This window comes from Patella vulgata, chromosome 6, assembly GCF_932274485.2.
Source record: "Patella vulgata chromosome 6, xgPatVulg1.2, whole genome shotgun sequence".
NCBI lineage: Eukaryota > Metazoa > Mollusca > Gastropoda > Patellidae > Patella > Patella vulgata.
In genome coordinates this window covers 66,433,694-66,457,578 of record NC_065884.2, presented here as the reverse complement: position 1 = coordinate 66,457,578, position 23,885 = coordinate 66,433,694, and the positions used below count along the sequence as shown (strand labels likewise).

Sequence of the window (23,885 nt, the reverse complement as noted above, 5' to 3'; positions counted from 1 at the left end):
TTTTCGCCATTTTTAATACCTTAAATCACTGTCCAAATATTTAGGGAAGACCCCAGATTAAACGAAGGGCTGCCATGTTGCTGTACTTGGGATAGATTTGATTGAACGGGGGAATACACACACTCCCTCAAAAGCTCAGGTATCAGAAGCCAATCCAGCAATGGCCAGAGAGGGATTTCTCGGGCCATTGCTTCAGGAATATGCCAAAACACATCTGATTAAATAAGTTTTCTAAATGGAGCTAACCAGTAACTCGTTTTTCGACATTCACAATACCAAAAAACAAAAGGCGAAAGTGTCTTTTTATATATTTGTACTGCTCAGGCATTCTGATTTATGATATATTTTGTTGTAAAAAACAAAAACGAAGCAAACAAGAAAAACAGATGATTTTTATTGACAATATCGGTGTTATTCGAGTTGGTCGTACAAACAGGAATGAACAGCTGAAAAATACAATCACAATAAAAAAAAAATAATTGTAAATCACGATAGGTTACCGGAACCCAAATGGTACACACTATTTCGTAGACAACCGTTCTGGTATACATTGGCGAGCAAACAGACGAAATACCACTATCTGGGCAAAATTCTCTTTTAGGACCATAGAAATAACAAATACCATGTTTTTGTCCAAACTACCGAGATAAGTGTCGGGGGGACGGCAAACGCCGGTCTGTTCAATAACATTATTAGCCTAATTGGTCGGCCTATGTAAAATGTTTTGATTCCGGCAATATTAGCAATCTATACGACCATCTGTTTCTCAGAAAAGTGAAGTAGATTTGTTTTTATATTTATTTCTCGGCGATTAAAGATACATTATGGCAGATTCGATAACGCGTTGGCAGTTATCACTATAATAGTTAAAAAATACTAGATAATGTAAAGGCAATTTGCTGAAAATTTCATTCAAATTGATCCACTATGAACCGAGAACAAATCGATTGAATTTCCGCCTAGCCTTGATCATCATTACTAAAGTCAGTACGATAAACAGCATAGTCTCGATTATCCATTTAATCGTTAAATCGTGAAGGAAAGTTATGCAGTAAATCGGCTCATAATCGACTAAAGTTCGCGGGCTAGCGATGCCATCGAGAGTTGATTATGGTCTGGATAAGTTAATTAATGTCTAATTAATAATTTAGATAACATTTCAGGCCTAAAGAACGACCTGCAATAGGCAGATTTAGATCTTTCATAATGTATGTTTAATAATTTAGATAACATTTCAGGCCTAAAGAAAGACCTATAATAGACAGATTTAACTCTTGCAAATGTATGTTTAAGATATATTTACCAATTAACTGGTGTGTCCATCGTTTACGCTCTTTCTACATACACCTTAAATAAAATTTAAAAAGTCAAAAACAATTCATTCACCGTACATGACGTCTTCGCAGCCATCTTTGTATCGAGACGTTATATCAAAATCTCTGTCAGTCGATGCGCAGTATTCCAAGACCCAAGCATGCCAAGTTTCCTGTCAACCGTACATGGAATGGCGGGGCTTTGGGCGTTTTTCGAAGAGCGTTAGCTTCAAACAGGAGTAGACAAACAACAACAAGTAGTTATTGTCGGAACGGTCTCCGAACGGAAGAAAAGAAGTCCTCTGAACGTTCCTGTCAGTTCCTATGCAAGTCTCTAACTCAATACCACCCACAATCTTCGACATAAGACGACTTATTGGTCAATTTAAATCAACATTGATATTGTCATTTTACCGTGAAAAGACGGGCTTCTGATATCCAGTATTTTAAGACAATATGAAAATTTTAAAATTGGCACGCGAATCGCGTGCCAGAATGTTTTAGAGCGCCATTTGTAATGAAGCTACTCGATGAACGAGGCTAAACATATCCCACAGTGCAACCGGTATAGACTGGAATAACCAGACGCCAAAGACAGTACAGTAAAAACAGAAACGATTGAGTATATACTGGAATAACCAGACGCCAAAGACAATACAGTAAAAACAGAAACGGTTAAATGTAAAGCAGTTTATATACTTTGCCATCTATATAATACATGTAGTTGTATCCATTGCTAGGTGGGGATCACGGTGGTTAAGTGGGTAAGACGCTGGCTCACTAGCCTGGAGGTCGGGTGTTCGATCCCTGCATTGGCCGAGAAAGTTCATCCAGATTTTCCGGTGTGGTTCCCCCTTGTTAGTGATGCAGGACGAAGGGCGTGCACGTAAAAGATCCCTTGACAGTTGGAATTCGATATAAGAGTAGGCCGTAGAGTAGGCAAAATTTCCCTCATAGCACACTGTATGGGTATGCTCATTTTCATTAGCCCAGTTCGGTGCAGAACAGTGGGACGTTAAACCCCATTTCATTTCCATTTCTATAGGTGCCAAAGAATAGCGATTTATGAAATAATGACAATACCGCGCAATACACTCGCCTCGCCAGGCTATTTTCCTTCGTTTCCCTTTTGGGCTGCGAAAGTTCCTCGGGATTATCAGGCCTGATGCGGGCTTTGTTAAAGACTGTGTCTAGTTGTTCGGATTGTACAAAAAAAAATGCGATGCCTTGTACGCATTAGCGTGTACAGTTGGAATTCGATATAAGAGTAGGCGGTACCGCCGCTGCCCGGGCAACATTTCCCGCGTAGCACACTACATGGCGTTTGCCCGTCTTCATTAGCCCAGTCGGGGAGAGAGAGAGAGAGAGAGAGAGAGAGAGAGAGAGAAATGGGGTTTAACGTCCACTCGACACAAACTATGTCATTTCGGGACTAACACATGGTTCAATTTTATTTCAATAATTCGCTTGCGCGTAGGGGTCTTTGGACAGGCGACCCTACTCCTTGTCGCGTACAACCGGGGAATCGAAACCCCGCCAGTTGACTCAATGACAGACCGTATGATACAGCGCGCGCGTGCTAACCATTCGGGCATCCAACTCCCCCTAGCCCAGTGCAGTGCAAGTAATAATAACCTTGACGCAACTACCGCGGTCACCCAGCCTCACAGGGTTGGATTCCGATGTCTGAACTGAATAGCCCTTAGGAATCATGGGAGAAATTGGGTTTAACGTCAACTCCACATCAACTGTAGGGTGGGGGAATTAACCGGAGGACTCGGAGAAAACCCACGAGGTTGGACAGTCGACCCTACTCCTCGTGACGTACAAGCGCAATCTGATTAAAATACAGATCTATATTTCGTTTCGTTTTTTTTTATACTTTCGATGGCCTACGCTACATGAAGATCTGATAAATTGTACTCGAAGGTCGTGGCATTGGCGTACGAGCGGCTTTTGGCCATATGACTTCAGACATTGATTGATAAATCAGCGTTGGCGTTTAGTGGTTTACCCACAGTTCCGTGCACCACACGCCAAAAGCTCGCTGTAACAGACCGTTTCATTGGCTAAACCCTCACATCATCCAGAACACGTCAATGATAACAACTCTTCCAGATCCTAGTGTAGTAAAGACAAGTAAAACAAAATTTTGAACTATAAAAAACGAAACGAAATAAGGTCTGTGTTTTAATCAGATTGGCACACTTGTTAAATCATTCGGCCACGTAACACCCCTCGGCTTACCTCTGATATCCATCACTCCACGACTGTCACAAATATAGCCATCAGCACAGGGACATGTACCATACCTTACGGTAGGTGAATACTTCGTAAACATCACACACTCTTAAAAACAAGATTTTCATCATATTTTGAGAACATCTGGTATCATTTCCTAATTGAGATGAGAATTTCTTTTTGCTACCAAACGTTGGAGTTGGGGACCGCGGTAGTCGATTGGCTAGGGAATTGGGGCCAAGATTAGAAGATTGCGGGTTCTAATCCCCATGTTGTCCAAGAGAAGAAGAATCACGGGATTGTTTAAGCGTGGCGCCATCTTGCCACAAAGAACGCCTGTTATATCTTGCCTAGTCTTTTGGAAGAGACAAAAAATCGGGTCTCAATACTGCTCACATTGCCGCGCATGTTTAAAATTTAAAAACAAACTCGAAGACTTGAATTCGATAAAAAAAAATAAAAAAAGCACGGATGCACTACTGTCCCGTTTTAACTACCCCCCCCCCCCACCGCCTCTCTACCTGCGCCACCAACCACGCCACCTCCCCTATAGCATGTCAGACAAAAAAAACCACTCAGTTAGTTTAGTATTCCCATTATGAACTTGAATAAGTCAACCTACTTTCATTTTCAGCAGCTCTGGGTGAACAATAACCGATTAGTTGTCTTTTACCCTCGAATGATATTTTGAATATACAACATTCATCAGAGTTACATTCCCCTGATGTCTTACAGGGTTGTTGAATTAACGCCTCGGTATTTAAAATACACACCACCTACAAATACAATATAATATATCACTTGTTACTTACAAATTATACAATACACTTACAAATTATACAATTTACATCACTTAAAAATTATACACTATACATCACTTACAAATTATACAATATATATCATATACATCACTTACAAATTATACACTATACATCACTTACAAATTATACATCACTTACAAATTATACAATATACATCACTTACAAATTATACAATATATGTATCACTCACAAATTATACAATATACATCACTCACAAATTATACAATATACATCACCTACAAATTATACAATATACATAACTTACAAATTATACAATATACATCACTTACAAATTATACAATATACATCACCTACAAAATATAAATCCCGATGATTTTCCCCGACCAATACCGTAGTCGAATACGTAACTTCCAGGTTAGCGAGCCAAACGTCCTACACCCACCGCGGTCCCGACGCTTGAAATGGGGTACATGTTATTCAGTTAGAAGCTCAACTTACCGGGGGGGGGGGTGGCTGAATGGTTAGCGTGTGCACGCTGTATCATTAAGTCTGTCATTGAGTCAACTGGCGTGGTTTCGAATCCCCGGTTGTACGTGACAAGGAGTAGGGTCGCCTGTCCAACCTCGTGGGTTTTCTCCGGGTCATCCGGTTTCCTCCCACTGCTAATAATCCCTACGGGCAAGTGAATTATTGAAATAAAATTAAACCATGTTAGTCCCGAAATGACCTAGTTTGTGTCGAGTGGACGTTAAACTCCATTTCTCTCTCTCTCTCTCCCTCTCTCTCTCTCTCTCTCTCAACTTACCAGAGTTGACAAGAGCAACATGTCGTTTTATAGTTTAGATTGTGATTGAAATATAAGTCTTCCACGGTTTCCCCAGATAAAATTCTTATCTTTATTTTTATACACTATTCGTCTATATACTCTGTGCTTGTGTTAAAGTTCCCATATTATGCAATAATATTTGATTCTTTGAGTTTTTCTTTTCTCCACTATTATCGTCCATTAAAGATACATTATGGGAGATAAGATAAAGAGATGGCAGTTCTCGCTATAATAGTTAAAAACTAGATAGTGTAAAGGTAATTTGCTGAAAATTTCAGTCAAATTGATCCACTATGAGCCGAGAAAGAAGCGGGTGAAAGTTTTGCATAGTCTCGGTCATCATTACTAAAATCATTAATATAAACAGCATAGTCTCGATTGTCCACTTTTTTAAATTTAATTATCAATGGCCGTTAGCGGCATATAGGAATCTAATCCAGCCAAAATCGAAGACTAGCCTTGACATCGAGAGTTTATTATGGTCTGGATAAGTTAATTAATGTCTAATTGATAATTTAGATAACATTTCAGGCCTAAAGAAAGACTTGTAATAAGCAGATTTTGCTCTTGCATAATGCATGTTTAAACCAAACATATATATATCTGCATGTGTGTGCTTGCGTTAAAGTTTCCATATATTCCAAAAACATTGTGAGTATTCAGTTTTTTTTTATTGATTATTTTTTATTTTTATAAAAGTTTTAAAAAATATAGAGCTGTGATGGACCTACTTGTTTGAAATAGGCTATCGCTCACATTGGTGGCTCGGTTCGTATGTCATTATAGTACAGTGGTTAAGGAATATTTTCCACTTCCAACTAGAAATTCAATCTGATTAAAATACGGATCTATAGTTCGTTTCATTTTTTTTTATATATTCGATGGCCTCTACTACGGAGAACGCTAGATCGGGGACGGTCCTGCTCATATGACGTCATGTGTGGATTGTGCGTTGGGGTTAGGGTAAGGTTTGGTCCAGGGTTAGGGCTAGTGTACGAAAGTACAGTAGCGCCGAAAAATATTTACGAAGTATGAAAATTTGCAGGTCCTAATCCTTACCGTAACCCTAAGTCACAATCCAAGCTTTTGACGTCATATGTGCTAAAATATGCAGGACCGTCTCCGATCTAGCCTTCTCCCTCTACGTTATGGAGGTCTGACCAGTTGTAGTGGAGTGTCGCGTCAGGGGTCATACGAACGGCTTTTAACCTGTGACGTCAGACATTTGATAAGGTTTCCAATCTCACAGTTACGTGCACCGCACATCAACGAGAACGCGGGTTATATAACAACTCTTCCAGATCCCAGTGCAGTAATAAAAGACAAATAAAAATACGATCTGGTTAAAACACAGATCCTATTTCGTTTCGCTTTTATAGTTCAAAATTTCGTTTTACTTGTCATTACTACACTTGGATCTGGAAGAGTTGTTATTTAACTCGTGTTCTGAATGATGTCAGGAATAAGCCAATGAAACGGTCTGTTACGGCGAGCTTTGGGCGTGTTTTTCACGGAACTGTGGGTAATCCACTAGTAACAACAATGCTGATTGGTTAATCAAATGTCTGACGTCATAAGGTCATAAGTCGGTCTTTTGACCCCTGACGTGATCTATCGCTATAACTTGTCAGATCTTCATGTAGCATAGGGCATCGAATTTATAAAAAAACGAAACGAAATATAGATCTGTATTTTAATCAGATTGCTACTAATCAAGAGGCGTGGTTCTCCCTTGTCAGTGATGCAGGACGGAGGGGCTGACAAGGAAAGCTGTCTAGTCGTTCGGATGGGACGAAAACCGAGGTCCCGTGTACACATTGGCGTGCACGTAAAAGATCCCTTGGCAGTTGGAATTCGATATAAGAGTAGGCCGTAGTGCCGCTGTCCGGGCAAAATTTCCCTCATAGCACACTGTATGGCGTATGCCCGTCTTCATTAGCCCAGGTTAGGAGCAGAACAGTAGGACGTTAAACTCCATTTCATTTCATTTCATACTAATCAAGAGGACGTTATGGGTTTGTTTTTTTGGGGGGGGTTTTGTTTTCTTTTGTTTTGTTTTTTTGGTTTTTTTATCTTGGACTGTCTATCTATCCCGAGGATCATCGAGCTAAAGAAAAATATCTACTGCTCCATAATAACAGGAGGGCAGAGTGAAGCGGTGTGAGTCGTTACATATACCAATACCGTTTCCAACCTAAAATAAAATAAATTGTAAAATAAACGATAAAATCTTAAAAGCTTGGCAAAATTATAGTGATTGCTCCGTAACAACCATTGTTTTTTTTTGGGGGGGGGGGGTTTGGGGGGGGGGGGGTAAATAGCGGGTAATTTGTATGGACATAACGTGAACAAGTGGACAAATGCGAAAATATGTGCAATAATTTTTGTTATTGTTATTTTTAAAATAATAAAATATTAAAAATTCAATTTGCATGGACATAACGTGAAAAAGTGAACACATATGATAATACATGTGTTATTATTGTAATTGTTATTATTTCAATATAATAAGATATTAAAAATTTGAATAATACTCCTTTTTTGATATATGGGGTGAAACAACCCTATAGTAGTGTGATGAAACGACTCATGCAAATTTGTAATGAAACAGCCCGGGGTAAAACGGTTTGGGGATGAAAAGATCTGCACTCGGCAAACCTCAGCAGATTCCAGTACCCTCACCACTGATCTCTAGAGATCAGTGACCCTCACATCTACCCTAAATGTAGAGTAACGGAATCTGCCGAGGTTTGCCGAGTGAAAAGATCTGCTGCGGAAGCCATCTTTTGTGTCTTGATGTTTGAGTCTTAATAGTAAACAAACAATGCACGGCGCAATGGTGATTTGTGAATAATAGGCGCCTCCCTGAACATAACCTGTACATTTCAAGTCTTTACGTGAAAGCACTAGGTGTACGAAAGTACAGTAGCGCCGAAAAATATTTACGAAGTATGAAAACTAGGTATGTACATTATAATAAATTTAAAATCCTCCATTTTTTTCCAGGAATACTTGTTCTTTAATATTTTTTCATGGATTGGACGGAGTAGCCTACCAGTACCATCACATTCACAAACAATTGAAACTATTGAAACATCATTTGGATTAAATTGCCTTTCTTTTTCTGTTAGTGTTTAACGTCCGCTTCTACCAAAGTGATATCACAGAAAAGTTGTCTTATTTTTATTTTTTAAGGATGAGAAGGAGTCCCAATCTCCAAGTTCCAACTCCAAGCCACAAACATTATACGGCGTATACGCTCACACCAGGCATCAAAACCATGACCGCAGGACAGAGGTGACTGGCGGGCTATAGCTCGAAGTGCAACACTGTAGACCACTAACCCATCCCATGGCCATCTCACCCCCTCCTTATTTAATTGTTAAAGAGTAAGAAAGCCTTAAATTATATATAATATGTACTGGAGCCATAGTATGATAGTGGCCATGATGGTATCCTGGGATTTTGCCGTGTGAGGTTCCCCCTTGGCCATTGATACAGTTGCGAGTCTGACAATATAGTTGGGCCTTGGTCATTGATACAGTTGCAAGCCTGATAATATAGTAATAGTTGCATGCAATATGAAAATACTGATATGTTCATATTGCAGCTATACAGTATATAGGGACGGATAGGGGGGAGCCTACATGTTTACGTACTGGTAAAAAAAAATCTCTCATAGCACACTGCATTGCGATTGCCCATCTTCATTAGCCTGATTTGTGCTCATGCTGAAAAGTTTTCATTTCATCCTAATGACTATATGCTGTTCCTTGCCAGCTGTCTAGTCATTCAGATGGGACAAAAAAAAGGGGATCAGTGTACACATTGGCATTCATGTAACAGAGCCCTTGGTACAGTAGTTGGAATTCGGTATAAGAGTAGACCGTAGCGCCGCCGTCTAGGCAAAATTTTCCTCATTGCACACTGTATGGCGTATGCCCGTCTTAATTAGCCCAGTCGGAACAGAACAGCAGGACGTTAAACCCCATTTCAATTCATTTAATAAATGATTGAGGGGGGTTGGATGGCCGAATGGTTAGCGTGTGCACGTTGTATCATAAGATCTGTCATATAGTCAACAGGCGTGGTTTCAATTCCCCGATTGTATGTGACAAGGAGTAGGGTCACTGTCCAACCTCATGGGTTTTGTCCGGCTCCTCCAGTTCTCTCCCACTGCTAAAGAACCGTACACGCAAGCGAATTATTGAAATAAAATTGAACCATATGTTAGTCCCAAAATGACATAGTTTGCGTCGAGTGGACATTAAACCCATTTCTCTCTCTCTCTCTATCTTTAAAGGCTCAATACCACTCTTGTTGTAACTGAATAGTATGTCCCAATCTTTATTCTGGTCAACAAATTGTACTATTTTACAATATTCCAATTAACACACCTAATTTAAAAAATTGGAAAAATTCAACTAAATGATTTGAAAAGCCTGACGTAAAGCTTTTCAAATGTGACTTGGATTTAAAAATATTTTTGAACCCTCTGGACAAGTAAAATAGGATTTAATGGATAATTTACTCAACAGGTAGGACACTAACACATCTAGTACTTAGAATAAGGCTATTTTTTATTTTCTGGAGCTGTCAAGCCAGCAAGAGTGTTATTGTCCCTTTTATAAATGATTGTTTAATTATTATTATATTTCAGGCATGGTGTAATTCACTCCTACGGTCAGGCACCACCCGAATCTAATGAACCACATATTAAGAAACCTTTAAATGCTTTTATGTTGTTTATGAGAGAAATGCGACCACAAGTTCTAGCTGAGGGCATAATTTCAGAAGCTACGGCTGTTAATCAGAGTATAGGCAGAAGGGTTAGTACAGTTTTTATACGCCCTCATTGAAATGTGGTCGTATATTGTGGACGCTCTATAGGCTAAAGTTAATACACAGTGTTTAGGGTAATGAGACGAAGAAGCCTATTGATTTTCAGTGATTTTTAATAATTACTGTCGGAGTTATGGCCCTTGATCACTTCAAAAAATCTTGTGTTTAAGGTCATGACACAAAGAAGCCTATTGATTTTCAACGATTTTAGATAATTACTGCCAGAGTTATGGCCCTTGATCACTTCAAAAAATCTTGTGGACGCTCTAGAGGTCAAAGTTAATATCAGATTGACGTAAATTTATACACAGTGTATAAGGTCATGAGACGAAGAAGCCTATTGATTTTCATTGATTTCCGATAATTACTGCCAGAGTTATGGCCCTTGATCACTTTGAAAAATCTTGTGGACGCTCTAGAAGCTAAAGTTAATATCCAATTAACTTTAAAGGTATAGACAGTGTTTAAGGTCATGAGACAAAGAAGCCTATTGATTTTCCGCGATTTCCGATAATTACTGCCAGAGTTGTATATATAGCCCTTGATCACTTTGGAAAATCTTGTGACGCGAGAGGCTAAAGTTAATATCCGATTGGCTTTAAATTGATACACAGTGTTTAAGGTCATGAGACGAAGAAACCTATTGATTTTCAGTGATTTTTGATAATTTTTGCCAGAGTTATGGCCCTTGATCACTTTGAAAATTCTTGTGGACACTCGAGAGGCTAAAGTTATTATCCGATTGACTTTAAATTTATACACAGTGTTTAAGATCCTGAGACGAACAAGTATATTGATTTTCAAGAATCTTTATGACTTTATAAAAACCAAATAAATTCTAATGGTTTTCTGATAATTACTTAATGAGTTGTTACTCTTAATCAGATTTTAATGTATTATAAATGTTTCATTACCGAAAAAAGTAAAATTATGTGACAACTCTTGTTGACTGCCCGGACGATATAGCTGCTGTGGGCGTATGTTTCGTTGCCTGGCAACCTAACTTTATAAAAATGAAATGGGGTTTACGCCATACAGGAGCCAAAAGGTGTCTTAGTGGGTAAGACGCTGTCTCGCTATACATGATATACATGTAACTCTATGGCCTACTCTAACATGTATATCGAATTCCAACTGCCAAGGGATCTTTTACATGCACGCTAATGTATACACAGGATGTTGATTTTCGTCCCATCTGAACAACGAGACAGCGGTTCTTGCCAGTTCATCCGTCCTGCACCACTGACAAGGGGAAACCAGGTCGGAAAATCACGATGAACTTTCTCAGCGAATGCAGGGATTGAACATGCGACCTCCGCGCTAGCGAGCCAGCGTCTTACCCACTTAGCCACTGTGGCTCCCAGTTTTATTAAAGAAAATCATAACTTTATATATTTTTTAAAACATATATTTTGAATGATTTTATTGCAAGGTTTTGATACACCCACATTAAAATGTGGTCGTATATTGTCGTCGGTCCGGCGTCCACAATTGCGACAAACCTTGTTGACTGCCCAGGCGACTTAGCTGTTGTGGGCATATGTTTCGTTGCCTGGCAACCAATCTTCAGTTTTTTTTTATTGTTATTTTAGTGGCATGCGTTAAATGAATCACAACAATCCAAGTATTATAAGATGGCAAAAGAAGAAAAAGAATTACATTCACAGTTATATCCCGGTTGGACGGCTAAATCTAATTACGCCAAGGCAATAAACAAGCAGAAAAAAACAAATCCAAAAAATAAAGGTCAAGGTAATGTATGATTCGGAAAAATTCCGAACTTTGATATATTCTTTTCCTGGAACCGGCCGCAGTGACTGGTTGAGTAAGGTGCGGTTCTATCCTAATGAGGGGTTGTGTGGCCGAATGGTTAACACATGTGCGTTGCTTCATAAGGTCTGTCATAGAGTCAAGAATCCTATTGATAATTGCTGTCAGAGTTATGACACTTAATATAAATTGTTTATGAGTAAAACAATTAAAACAAATTCTAATAATTTGATTGGTTACTTAAAGATACATTATGGGAGATTCGATAACGAGTTGGCAGTTCTCACTATAATAATTAAAAACTAAATTTGCTGAAAATTGATCCACTATGAACCGAGAACTAAGCGAATAAAATTTCTGCCTAGCCTCGGTCATCATTACTAAAGTCAGTACGTTAAACAGCATAGTCTCGATTATCCATTTAATCGTTTAATCGAGAAGGAAAGTTATGCAGTAAATCTGATCACAATCCAATTAAGATCGCAGGCTAGCGATGCCATCTAGAGTTGATAAAGGTCTGGATAAGTTAATTAATGTCTAATTAATAAATTAGATAACATTTTAGATCTAAAGAAAAACCTGCAATAGGCAGATTTAGCTCTTGCATAATGTATGTTTAATGGGTTATTACTCGTAATCAGATTTTCATGTGTTGTAAATGTTCTCATTACTGACAAAAAAAAATGCTACAGCCCTTGTTGACTGCCTGGACGGCTTACCTGCTGTGGGTATATGTTTTGTTGCCTGGCAACCTATATTTTATATTTACATAAAATTTGTTTCATTTCAGAATCTCCGATTGCCAAAAAGAGTCGAACTCCGATTGGCAAGGTCCAAAAGACAAAATCGCTTAAATCTCGCAAGTAGGTGTAGTATAATAAGCAGAATATTGACCTTTGGTCTCAAATTATGAATATCCAAATGAAATGGGGTTAAAGGTCCTACCGTTCTGCACCAACTAAACTAATGATGATGGGCAAGTGTCCCCTGGGTCTGTTAGTGATACAGACTTCACTGAAAATGAAAACAAACAAACAAGGGAGGCAATCGAAGAAATAAAGGGTAATTTTTCCCAACTAGGCTAATGACGATGGGCAAGTGTCCACTGGGCCTGTAGTAAGGCTTCAATCAAAATGAAAGCAAACAAACAAGGGAGGCAATCAAAGAAATAAAGGGGAATATTTCCCATACAGAGATTAATCATACTGTAACGTAACCATAAAATAACTGGATTGTTTTTATACACCCACATGGAAATGTTGCCGTTGCGTCCGTCCGTCTGTTGGTCCATCCGTTGTTCACAATTTCTTGTGAACGCTCTAACGCCAAAAGTTATCATCTGATTGTTTTAAAATTGATATATGTTGTTTACATTAGTGAGATGAAGAATCCTATTTAATTTCTGTTAATTCTAGAGTTATGGCCCTTGTTTCTAACATCAAAAGTTATCTGCAGATCTGTATGAAATTTATATGCATCATATAGATTAGTATAAAGGAGAATCCTATTGAATTTCAGCAATTTTCGTTAATTACATCTAGAGTTATGGCCCTTGTTTCACTTTGTTGAACCTTGTGAACTATCCCGGTTGGTTCAGAACAGTAAGACGTTAAACCCACCCAAAATTAGTGATAACCGCCCCCCTTTAAAAACTGTTGGACACATGTCTCTTGATCTAAGCAGAGATGTTTGTTGGCTGATTATTGAGCCAACTGGCGTGGTTTCGATTCCCGGGTTGTACGTGACAAGGAGTAGGGTCACCTGTCCAATGTCGTCGGGTTTCTCCGGGTTCTCCTGTTTCCTCCCACTGCTAAAGACCCCTATGTGCAAGCGAATTATTGAAATAAAATTGAACCACGAGTAAGTTCCAAAATGACCTAGTTTGCGTCGAGTGGATTTTAAACCTCATTCTCTCCCTCTCTCTCTGACTCAATGACAGACCTTACACTATAAAGTGTACATATTTGACTCCTAGACCGGGGAGTTGGGATGGTCTAGTGGTCTAGAGTGCAGCGCTTCGACCTCTGACTTGTGGTTGTGGTTTCAATCCCTGGTGTGAGTGGAATGTGACTTGTAGATAGGGGCGTTTACTCAACCTAGTGGGTTTACTCCAGTTTCCTCCCACAGGAAAGACCCCTGCGTGTGCGCTAAGATATTAAAAATGAAAAAATAAGACAACTTGTCTGCGATATCACCTTCAGTGGAAGCGGATGTTAAACACAAAGAACAACAACTGCTAGACCCCCCACCCCACCCCTTGTATGTAGAACGGTAGTAGAATTGTGATCAGATAACGTATTTTGTATATTATTCTTGTTTTAGGACCAAGAAGAAATGAATATAAACCGTTTGTTTTGCACCACAAGGATGAAAGAAGCAGTAATACACATGAAGACAGTTATAGTGAATTTTGTGATCCTGATCAGGATAATGTTTTAAAGACTGACGGTCCTAGACCTTCCTCCCACGCAGATCATTCTGACACCAGTCACGACTCGGAAGAACTTGCGCCAATAGTTGGCTATTTTAACCGTTTATTAGAGAAATGGAATTTGGTGACAATCTGTGATTTCTGTAAACATTTTAGTGCAAATAGATCATTGGAGAAATTAAGGGCACGCGATCACGTTGTGATGTATATGTACAATAAAAACTATCAACTTGTATCTTGTCTATTGTTTGTCTCTGGGAGATAGTTCGTGTGGCCCCCAGTTCACAAAGCATTCTCAGACTTAAAGGAGCTAAATCGCGAATATTTTGGACCTAGAAATTGTCACAAATGGGTCGCAACGTATATAATAATGTAATATGAATGTAAATAAACTGATTTACATTCAATCGTTTCCGTTTTTACTCTAATTTCCAAGCAGTTATGTTCAGCGAAATGCGCCAGAAGTCTCAATCGAATGGCAATCTCTAGCGACTGGTTATTCCAGTTTACACCGATAGTATTTATTGCGCATGCTCTCCAGATAAGAATATGGGGGTCACCGTTTGACATGACTTGTGGAATATGTCTAACCTCGTTCCGTGGGTCGCTTGTTACAAATTGCGCTGAAACGCATTATGGTACACGATTCGTGTACCAATCGTAAAAAGTTTATTTTGTCTTAAATATTGGATATCAGAAGCCCATCTTTTCCCGGGAAGATCACAACACCAATGTTGATTAAAATTGACAAATAATTCGTGTTTTCAATGTCGAAGGTTTTGGATGATACTTAGTTAGAGACCTAGCTACTTTATGTTAAGAATTTACTCAAAATTGTTCACCTTATTTTAACTAAAATATAGCCCTTTATAAAACTTTTGTTGTTTTTTAATATATTAAATACATCAATAAGAAACTATACAAAGTTTTGTGTTTCTGGATCAAAGATATTTCTCATAAACTGTGATTGAAAATTGAGTAAATTCTTAACTTAAGTCTGAGAATGTTTTGTGAACTTGGGGCTAGGAATTCCTACAAAGATTTTACGGAGGACTCAACGCCGGATAAAAAGCTAGTAAGTTTATAAAAATGGGTTCAAAAGGATTACAAATATAATGATTCGAATTCTACTTATTATAAACAAGGCTTGGCCTTTATTACACCATCTCCGTCCCGAATTCCAAGACAACGGGGTTTAAAGTCCTACTGTTCTGTTCCGACTGGGCTAATGAAGACGGGCATATAATATACTATGAGGGAAATTGTGCCCAGACACTGCTACGACCTAGTCTTATATCAATTTATCAATTTCCAACTGCCAAGGGATCTTTTATGTGCAGGCCAGTGTGTACACGGGACCTCGGGTTTCCATCGATCCGAACGACTAGACAACTGTACTTGTCAGACCGTTTGTCCTGCATCACTGACAAGGGGAAACCACGCAGGTGTATCAAAATGGCAACTCACTTTACTAAAACCAGAAATCAAGAGTTATTGAGTGAGTTTATTGTATAATCTTTATAGAAAGTATTCGTCATATATACACAAGATATTGGATAATATTTCTTCTAGTGACAAACACCTGCAAAAGATGAAAAAATACAATGGCATAAAAGAGGTGTGTCAGTCAAAGGAGATAAATCTTCAGCGCTGCTTTATCTGCACGGGACCTCGGTTTTTCGTCCCACACAAACGACTAAACGCTGTTCTTTGCCAGACCCCCAACTTTCACCACTGACAAGGGAAAACCACCCTTAAGAATCCCAAACTCCCGTCTCTGGGTAGAACCCAGGGTTTCCTGGTTAATGAGCCGGTGCCTTGCCCACAGAGCCAACTTGACTCCAGTCTGTTACAGTAACTAGTCAGCTATGAAATCGTCCTCCAGTAGGAAGTAGTTAGTTCAACAAGGTTATATGTTCGGACCATGTATTTAAAGGCTCAATACCACTCTTGTTGTAACTGAATAATATGTCCCAATCTTTATTCTGGTCAACAAATTGTACTATTTTACAATATTTCAATTAATTGATGATACAAATTTCATCTTAACACTTATTTAAAAAATTTGAAAAATTCAACATAATGGTTTGAAACGTCTAACGTAAACCTTTTCAAATGAAACTTTGATTTAAAAATATTTTCGAACCCTCTGGACAAGTAAAATAGGATGTAATGGATAATTTACACAACAGGTAGGACACTTAAACATCTAGTACTTAGATAGAGATATTATTTATTTTCTGGAGCTTTCAAGCCAGCAAGAGTGTTATTGTCCCTTTAAGTATTCGAATATTCGGCATAAATTGAATTTGGTCTATCTTAGCTAGTTTCTAAAAGGAATAACTATTTAAGTAGTAGGGACTCTTGATTAGGGATATATAGGTACTCTGAAATAGCATTACAATCATAGATAAATGGCTTCACTAGTTGGTTGACCCTGTTCCTGAAGCAAAGATCGACCGCGAGTTTTTCATCTTAATAGTTAATGCAGGGACAACACTATAAGATGTCCAATGAAAAAAATATATTTACCCATTTCTCCTAAGGGTATGTCAAAAACATGGCTGCTCTTGCAAGTAAACCCTGAAGCACATGGACACTGGAAGACCATATTGTCTGGTCGAGTTGATCCCATCTTCACCAAACAACCTGTTAACACCGTATACAATCTGGTTAAAACACAGGTCCTATTTCGTTTCGTTTTTTATAGTTCAAAATGTCGTTTTACTTGTCTTTACTACACTAGGATCTGGAAGAGTTCTGGATGATGTGAGAGATTATCCAATGAAACGGTAAGTTGCAACGAGTTCTTGGCGTGCGATGCACGGAACTGTGGGTATCCTACTAGAAACATCAATGTTGATTGGTTAATCAAATGTCTGACATCATAGGGTCAAAACCTGCTCGTATGACCCCTGACGCGACGTCCCATTCCAACTGGTCAGATCTTCATGTAGTAGATGCCATCGAAAGTATAAAAAAACGAAACGAAATATAGATCTGTATTTTAATCAGATTGGTTATTATATAAATGAATGTGCTATTACCGCCATGATGCGCTGTTTATTGCCAGGCCCTCCACCCTGCACCACTGACAAGAGATAACCCCGCCCCGGATATTCCAGAGAAAATTTGTCGGCCAATACCGGGATCGAACACGGGACCTCCAGATTAAATGTCTTACTTAGTCACGCAGCTCCATGGCACAATCATGCCTTTTGAGATATATCGTTGGCCAGCACGTGCAACTTCAAGACAACAAGTTTTAAAAATCTCGAGATAGAGAGATGAGAGAGAGAGAGAGGGAGAGAGAGAGTAATGGGGTTTAACGTCCACTCGACACAAATTAGGTCATTTCGGGACTAACATATGGTTCAATTTTATTTCAATAATTTGCTTGCGCGTATGGGTCTTTAGCAGTGGGAGGAAACCGGAGGACGCGGAGAAAACCCACGAAGTTGGACAGGCGACCCTACTCCTTGTCACGTACAACCGGGGATTCGAAACCACGCTAGTTGACTCAATGACAGACTTTATGATACAGCACGCACGTGCTAACCATTCAGCCATCCAACCCCCCTAAAAATCTTGAAGTTGCTTCTCAATCACGGACCCAGAAACCAGAACATTCTAGTAAAGAGGCTAGTACCCTATTCCGCAGGTACCTCTGTCACGTACATACTTGGAATCGTCAGTGACAACCCCTTCACGTGCGGATGGCACTCGTAACAACTTGTAGTTAAAAGGCAAAGCTGACCATTTTGCACAACTTGGATTCTTGTAAAATCTATTGTGTATATCTAAATTTCTAAAATAAATTAAAGATGATTTATGTAAAATTTTGATAAACAGCTGGACGTTCTAATCCATGTAAATCTCTGCCATCCGATGTTCTAGAGAGTTGATTATGGGCTTATCATGTTAATGTCTAAATAGTAATCTATAAAACATTTGGAACCAAAATAAAGATCCGCAGTGGGCAGATTTAGAGAGAGGGAGGGTTTAACGTCCATTCGACACAACTAAGTTATTTCAGAGAGAGAGAGAGAGAGAGGGGGAGAGCTGCAATGGGCAGATTTAGCTCTTACATAATGCATCTTTAACAAACAACAACAAACAACCAAATACCTTTTTCAGCTGTACCGAGTTTCTGACAAACACCAGATGCAAGTCGTTTTCCCAGTGGCCGTATTCTAGACGTACAACATTCGTCATCACCACATTCTTTTCCACTAGTGCATGGTTTGTCAGCATCTGGTTTTGTAACTTTCTGTGTAGAAGACATTCTACATTCACCTTATAATAAAATATATAACAGTAACATGGTAACGATGCAATGGCGTTCATAATTGGTAAAATGAACAGGATTGCGCATCATAATTGGTAAAATGAACAGGACGACGTCCCATAATTGGTCAAATGAACAGGGCGACGTCCCATAATTGGTCAAATGAACAGGACGACGTCCCATAATTGGTCAAATGAACAGGACGACGTCCCATAATTGGTCAAATGAACAGGACGACGTCACATAATTGGTCAAATGAACAGAGTGGCTCCCTTAGTTGGTAAAATGAACGGGATGACACCCCATAATTAGTCAAATGAACAGAGTGGCGCCCTTATTTGGTAAAATGAACGGGATGAAACCCCATAAATTAACGATGTAATGACGCCCATAATTTGTAAAATGAACGGGTGTGACACTATCCTGGTCACATGGTACGTCTCTTTACGAACACCGTATAATGGTCTCCATCCCAGCCTCGAGTGGCTGTGGGTACGTCCTTCCGAGAACACCGCATGATGTCTACAAGAACCTTAATCGCGCTGGTCTAATTTATATAAAAAGTTTTGGTACGTCAGTTATTGGGGCGGACCATTACCATATTTGGGTAAGTGTTCTATTTGGGCACCCATTTACGTCAACCTTATTTTATAGAATTGGGCTAATCTGTACTATACCAGATGACCGGAGGACTATTGTCTGCTCATTAACGTAATAGTATGTCATTGACCGATTTTAATCTGCAAGGTACTTAATTAACCCAAATCTACCTATCACGCATTTGTAGGTAACCACTTCAAATGCAATACATTAAACAGAACACCATTCAAAGAACTTAAATAACCTCTATAGATATAGTATTACACGGGGTGGCGCCCTATAATAGGTAAAATGAAAGAGATGAAAAAACTGGCTCTAGATCTTCAACCCTTTGTTGGTTTCACCCTTTCTCTACCCTTATTTTAATTCACTTGGACGCCCTTGTATTTTGGGACTAACATATTGTACACCCGTATTACAGTCCTTTGCTAAGACCAATCGGCCACCCTTGTACATGTACTAGATATGAAGCGATTGAATTTGTTTACCTAAGTAACCTTGTGGTATGTCTCTTACACCTAGATTGTGGCAGTCCAAACCAGCTGAACAGGGACACTTGTTGGCAAATCTACCATCTTTGGAAAAGGGGTTGTCAACATAGCACTCTGATAGAAAAAGACAAAACATAAAAACGTGTTAATTTGAAATTGGGAAAATCCAGAATATTTTTTTCACCGGGGTGTTGTCTTTTAAACAGGGTCAAAAATCCATTTTCTACTTAACGATGCCTTTCAATGTATAAATCGAACGATTTGGTACTATATTTGGACTTAGAACATATTCATAGTAATTTATCTATCAAACGTTTGTTTCAAATCACTCTCAAAACTTTTTAATTGGAAGAAAACTACGCCGAGCTTGCATGAAGGGAGGGACCATTTTCAGCAAGTACCGTTTTGTCGTTATTGGCTGTCCATTTACCATAAATATCGAAGCCTAAGTAAATTCTTGGATTATCCTCTGTCAACTTCTTTTCCAACGGATTTGATTGACAGGTCTGCGGTACGTTTACGTCTCTCAGTGTTCTCACAAACTCTAGCCATTCGATCAACAAAACAAAGCGCACCATTCGATCAACAAAACAAAGCGCACCATTCGATCAACAAAACAAAGCGCACCATTCGATAACCAAACAAAGCGCACCATTTGATCAACAAAACAAAGTGCACCATTCGATCAACAAAACAAAGCGCATCATTCGATCAACAACACAAAGCGCACCATTCGATCAACAAAACAAAGCGCACCATTCGATCAACAAAACAAAGCGCACCATTCGATCAACAAAACAAAGCGCACCATTCGATCAACAAAACAAAGCGCACCATTCGATCAACAAAACAAAGCGCACCATTCGATCAACAAAACAAAGCGCACCATTCGATCAACAAAACAAAGCGCACCATTCGATCAACAAAACAAAGCACGCCATTTGATCAACAAAACAAAGCGCACCATTTGATCAACAAAACAAAGCGCACCATTCGATCAACAAAACAAAGCGCACCATTCGATCAACAACAGACTGGCAGTTAGTGACGGCTAAATCTATTTGTTAAGGCCAGCTCAATTTTCGTCAAGGTCGCTGATATGTAAATAAGGTTAGGACATGTGATTGTTAGCGAGGTTAGGGTTAGGGTAAGCATTAGAGCTAGGTCCAGGGTTAGGGTGGGTATTGGGATTAGCGCTAGCCCTGTTTACATCTTGTGACCTTTGACCAAACTTGAAGTTGCCCTTATCAAATAGATCTAACCAGTAGTGACCCCCTCACATTTTGTACTGTGTGCGCCTCCTTGTTTTTTTGCCTGGAATCCAGTATTGTTCTAGTTAGATTGGGTGTCTCATGTCCATCATATTGTCAGAAATGCAAATGACGATCAACGGCTTTATCTATTGATAGGATCCTAACATCTGTAACAAGTAGATCACAAAATCTATAAATAGAATAACCTACTTTCTTTTTCGGCACCTCTAGGTGAACAATAACCACTGGATGTTTGTCTTTTACCCTTCAGTGGGATGATCATTAGACAACATTCATCAGCATTACAGTCCCCTGATGTCTTACAGGGTTGTGAAATTAACGCCTCCGTATTTAAAATACATACCGCCTACAAATTATGAAATATTTATTTTTAAATTTTGTTATTTCATTATTAATGTTATCAAAATGTTGATATGCTAATTACTGACCGAGTTTTTGGTTTTCGATGGACTTCTCAGGTTACAATATTCCTTAATAATTTTGCCCCTTCCTTAATTGATTGCTAAATGTACCGTCCCCCATCGCTCGCCTGTGTGTTTCCATTATCAAACAAAACTAAATTCTCCGCCCATGTGTTTCTAATATCAAACAAACCTAAATCCCGCCTCCACCCATGTGTTTCTAATATCAGACAAACCTAAATTCCGCCTCCAGCCATGTGTTTCTAGTATCAGACAAACCTAAATCCAGCCCCCACCCATCTGTTTCTAATATCAGACAGACCTAAATCCGGTCTCCGTCCATGTGTTTCTAATAGACAAACCTAAATCCGTTCGCCGCTCGTGTGTTTCCAATATCAAACAAACCTAAATGCAATATCAGACAAACTTAAATTCGGTCGCCGCCCGTGTGTTTCTAATATCAGACAAAACTAAATACCGTCTGCACACACGTGTTTCCAATATCAAACAACTCTAAATGCAATCTACGCCCGTGTGTTTCTCAGACAAACCTAAATCCCGCCCACAGAACAACAAACACGTTAGAGAGAGAGAGTTTAACGTCTACTCGACACAAACTAGGTCATTTGGTGACTAACATATGGTCCAATTTTATTTCAATAATTCGCTTGCGCATATGGGTCTTTAGCAGTGGGAGGAATCCGGAGGACCCGGAGAAAACCCACGAGGTTGGACAGGCGACCCTACTCCTTGTCACGTACAACCGGGAAATCGAAACCCCGTCAGTTGACTCAATGACAGACCGTATGATACAGCGCGCGCGTGCTAACCATTCGGCCATCCACCACCCCCCCCCACCCCCCTATGGGGAAAAGAAATATGTCACACTCACCAATGTTAAGAAGAGAAACATGTTGTCGTTTAAAAAATAAAATGATTCTACTTGAGTTCGTGTTTCTGGTCAAATAAGGTGCAGGTTTTCACAAAGATAATATTCCTTATCTGTGTTTTACTTATCACTGTTTTAGGTCAAATAAACTTAAACAATTTATTCATTACTTATTGGTTCAGGATTCTAAATTAATGGGATTGGTTCGACGAATTTGGACGTTTGCGGAGCAAATACATTGTGATATGAGGGAAATTTTGCCTGGACAGTGGTGCTATGGCCTATTTTAGTATTATTAATGTGCACACGGAACCTCGTTTTTTTGTACCATCCGAACGACTACACCACAGACAAGGGGCAACATTCTCGGCCCACAGCGGGATCGAACATAGGACTTCGTGTTAGCAAGCCAACGTCTTACTCGCATAGCCACCGTGGTTCCGTGCCAACAGAGAACTAACTACATCGAGAATAGATCGCCGTGTCCTGAATAGCCGCCATATTGAAAAATTAGATTAGGATGCTATTTTGTTACGTAATTCAAATCCGTTAAATATCTTTCATTTAATTTCATTATAAATGAAAATTGTAGCGAAATAAATTCCTTAAGTGTTTTCAACTAAAATAACGATGGAGGAATTAAAATGTTGATCATTCTTTGGTGTTGCTGGCAACATTGTTAAAATCATTCTGCACACAGAGAACTACTGTCTACTCTACTTCGAGAATAGATCTCTGTCTTAAATGGCCGCCATATCCAACTATTAGTATACTGTTTTGTGTGAGAGAGAGAGAGAGAGAGAGAGAGAGAGAGAGATGGGGTTTAACGTCTAATCGACACAAACTAGGTCATTTCGGGACTAACATATGGTTTAATTTTATTTCCATAATTCGCTTGCGCGTAGGGTTCTTTAGCAGTGGGAGGAAACCGGAGGACTCGGAGAAAACCCACGAGGTTGGACAGGCGAATACTGTTTTGTAATGCGTTCCTACTCCAGTTCACATCTGTTATACACAAAAAGACTAATTCAACCTTTTTAATTATTCTATTAAATGAGTGCAGAATATGTACTTCTCAAAATTCTCGAAGTATAAACATCGTCGATTTAGGAAATAAAATGTCGGCCAACTAGCTTAGTGCCTGTTCTCAAGTGGGGCTAACTGTAGACAGAAAGCTAAGTTTAATATGGGTTAAAAAGATGGATATAAGAGAAGCTCGAATTAGGACTTAAATATTGGTCAATAAGCTTCGTTTCTGTAGTCAATCGGAGCTAATTCTAGACATACAGCGCAGGTTTCGTATGGTCGTGATAGTACAGCATTCGTCATTTACCCCCGCCCTCCCCTCCTACCTCAAGCCATGTCTCCGTTAAAGAATCAAATCGGACCTCAAAATAAAAGTAAAATACTAAAAATAGATAAACAAATGATTTTATTGTTTCAACAAATATTCTGTATTTCAACAATATAACTTCTTTATTTCATAATATCATAACGTTGTATTATTTATTACATAATATCATGGCATTGTATTATTCATGTTATAAAGATTTGAATTAAAACATTAATTAACATCATATCTTTATTTTTGGCATTATACTCTTATAAAAGATGTTTTAGTATGCTAAAACAATTTTATATTGTTATAAAATATATTTCATGCTAAAACAATTTTATATTGTTATAAAATATATTTCATGCTAAAACAATTTTTAATTGTCACAAAATTTATTTATT

At 38.8% G+C, this 23,885-nt stretch overlaps 2 long non-coding RNA genes across 2 annotated transcripts; both read right to left on the bottom strand.

Moving 5' to 3' along the window:
• Positions 1-386: 386 nt before the first annotated feature.
• Positions 387-5,177, bottom strand: LOC126824134 (uncharacterized). The gene is made up of 5 exons (XR_007681491.1): positions 5,142-5,177; positions 4,177-4,330; positions 3,561-3,662; positions 1,304-1,347; positions 387-446 (listed from the first exon to the last, which is right to left on the bottom strand). It is a non-coding gene; the product is annotated as an uncharacterized LOC126824134 (long non-coding RNA).
• Positions 5,178-15,691: 10,514 nt separating this feature from the next.
• On the bottom strand, positions 15,692-22,262 carry LOC126824128 (uncharacterized). The gene is made up of 6 exons (XR_007681483.2): positions 22,152-22,262; positions 21,048-21,204; positions 19,582-19,698; positions 18,334-18,501; positions 16,738-16,854; positions 15,692-15,787 (listed from the first exon to the last, which is right to left on the bottom strand). It is a non-coding gene; the product is annotated as an uncharacterized LOC126824128 (long non-coding RNA).
• Between the last annotated feature and the right edge of the window lie 1,623 nt (positions 22,263-23,885).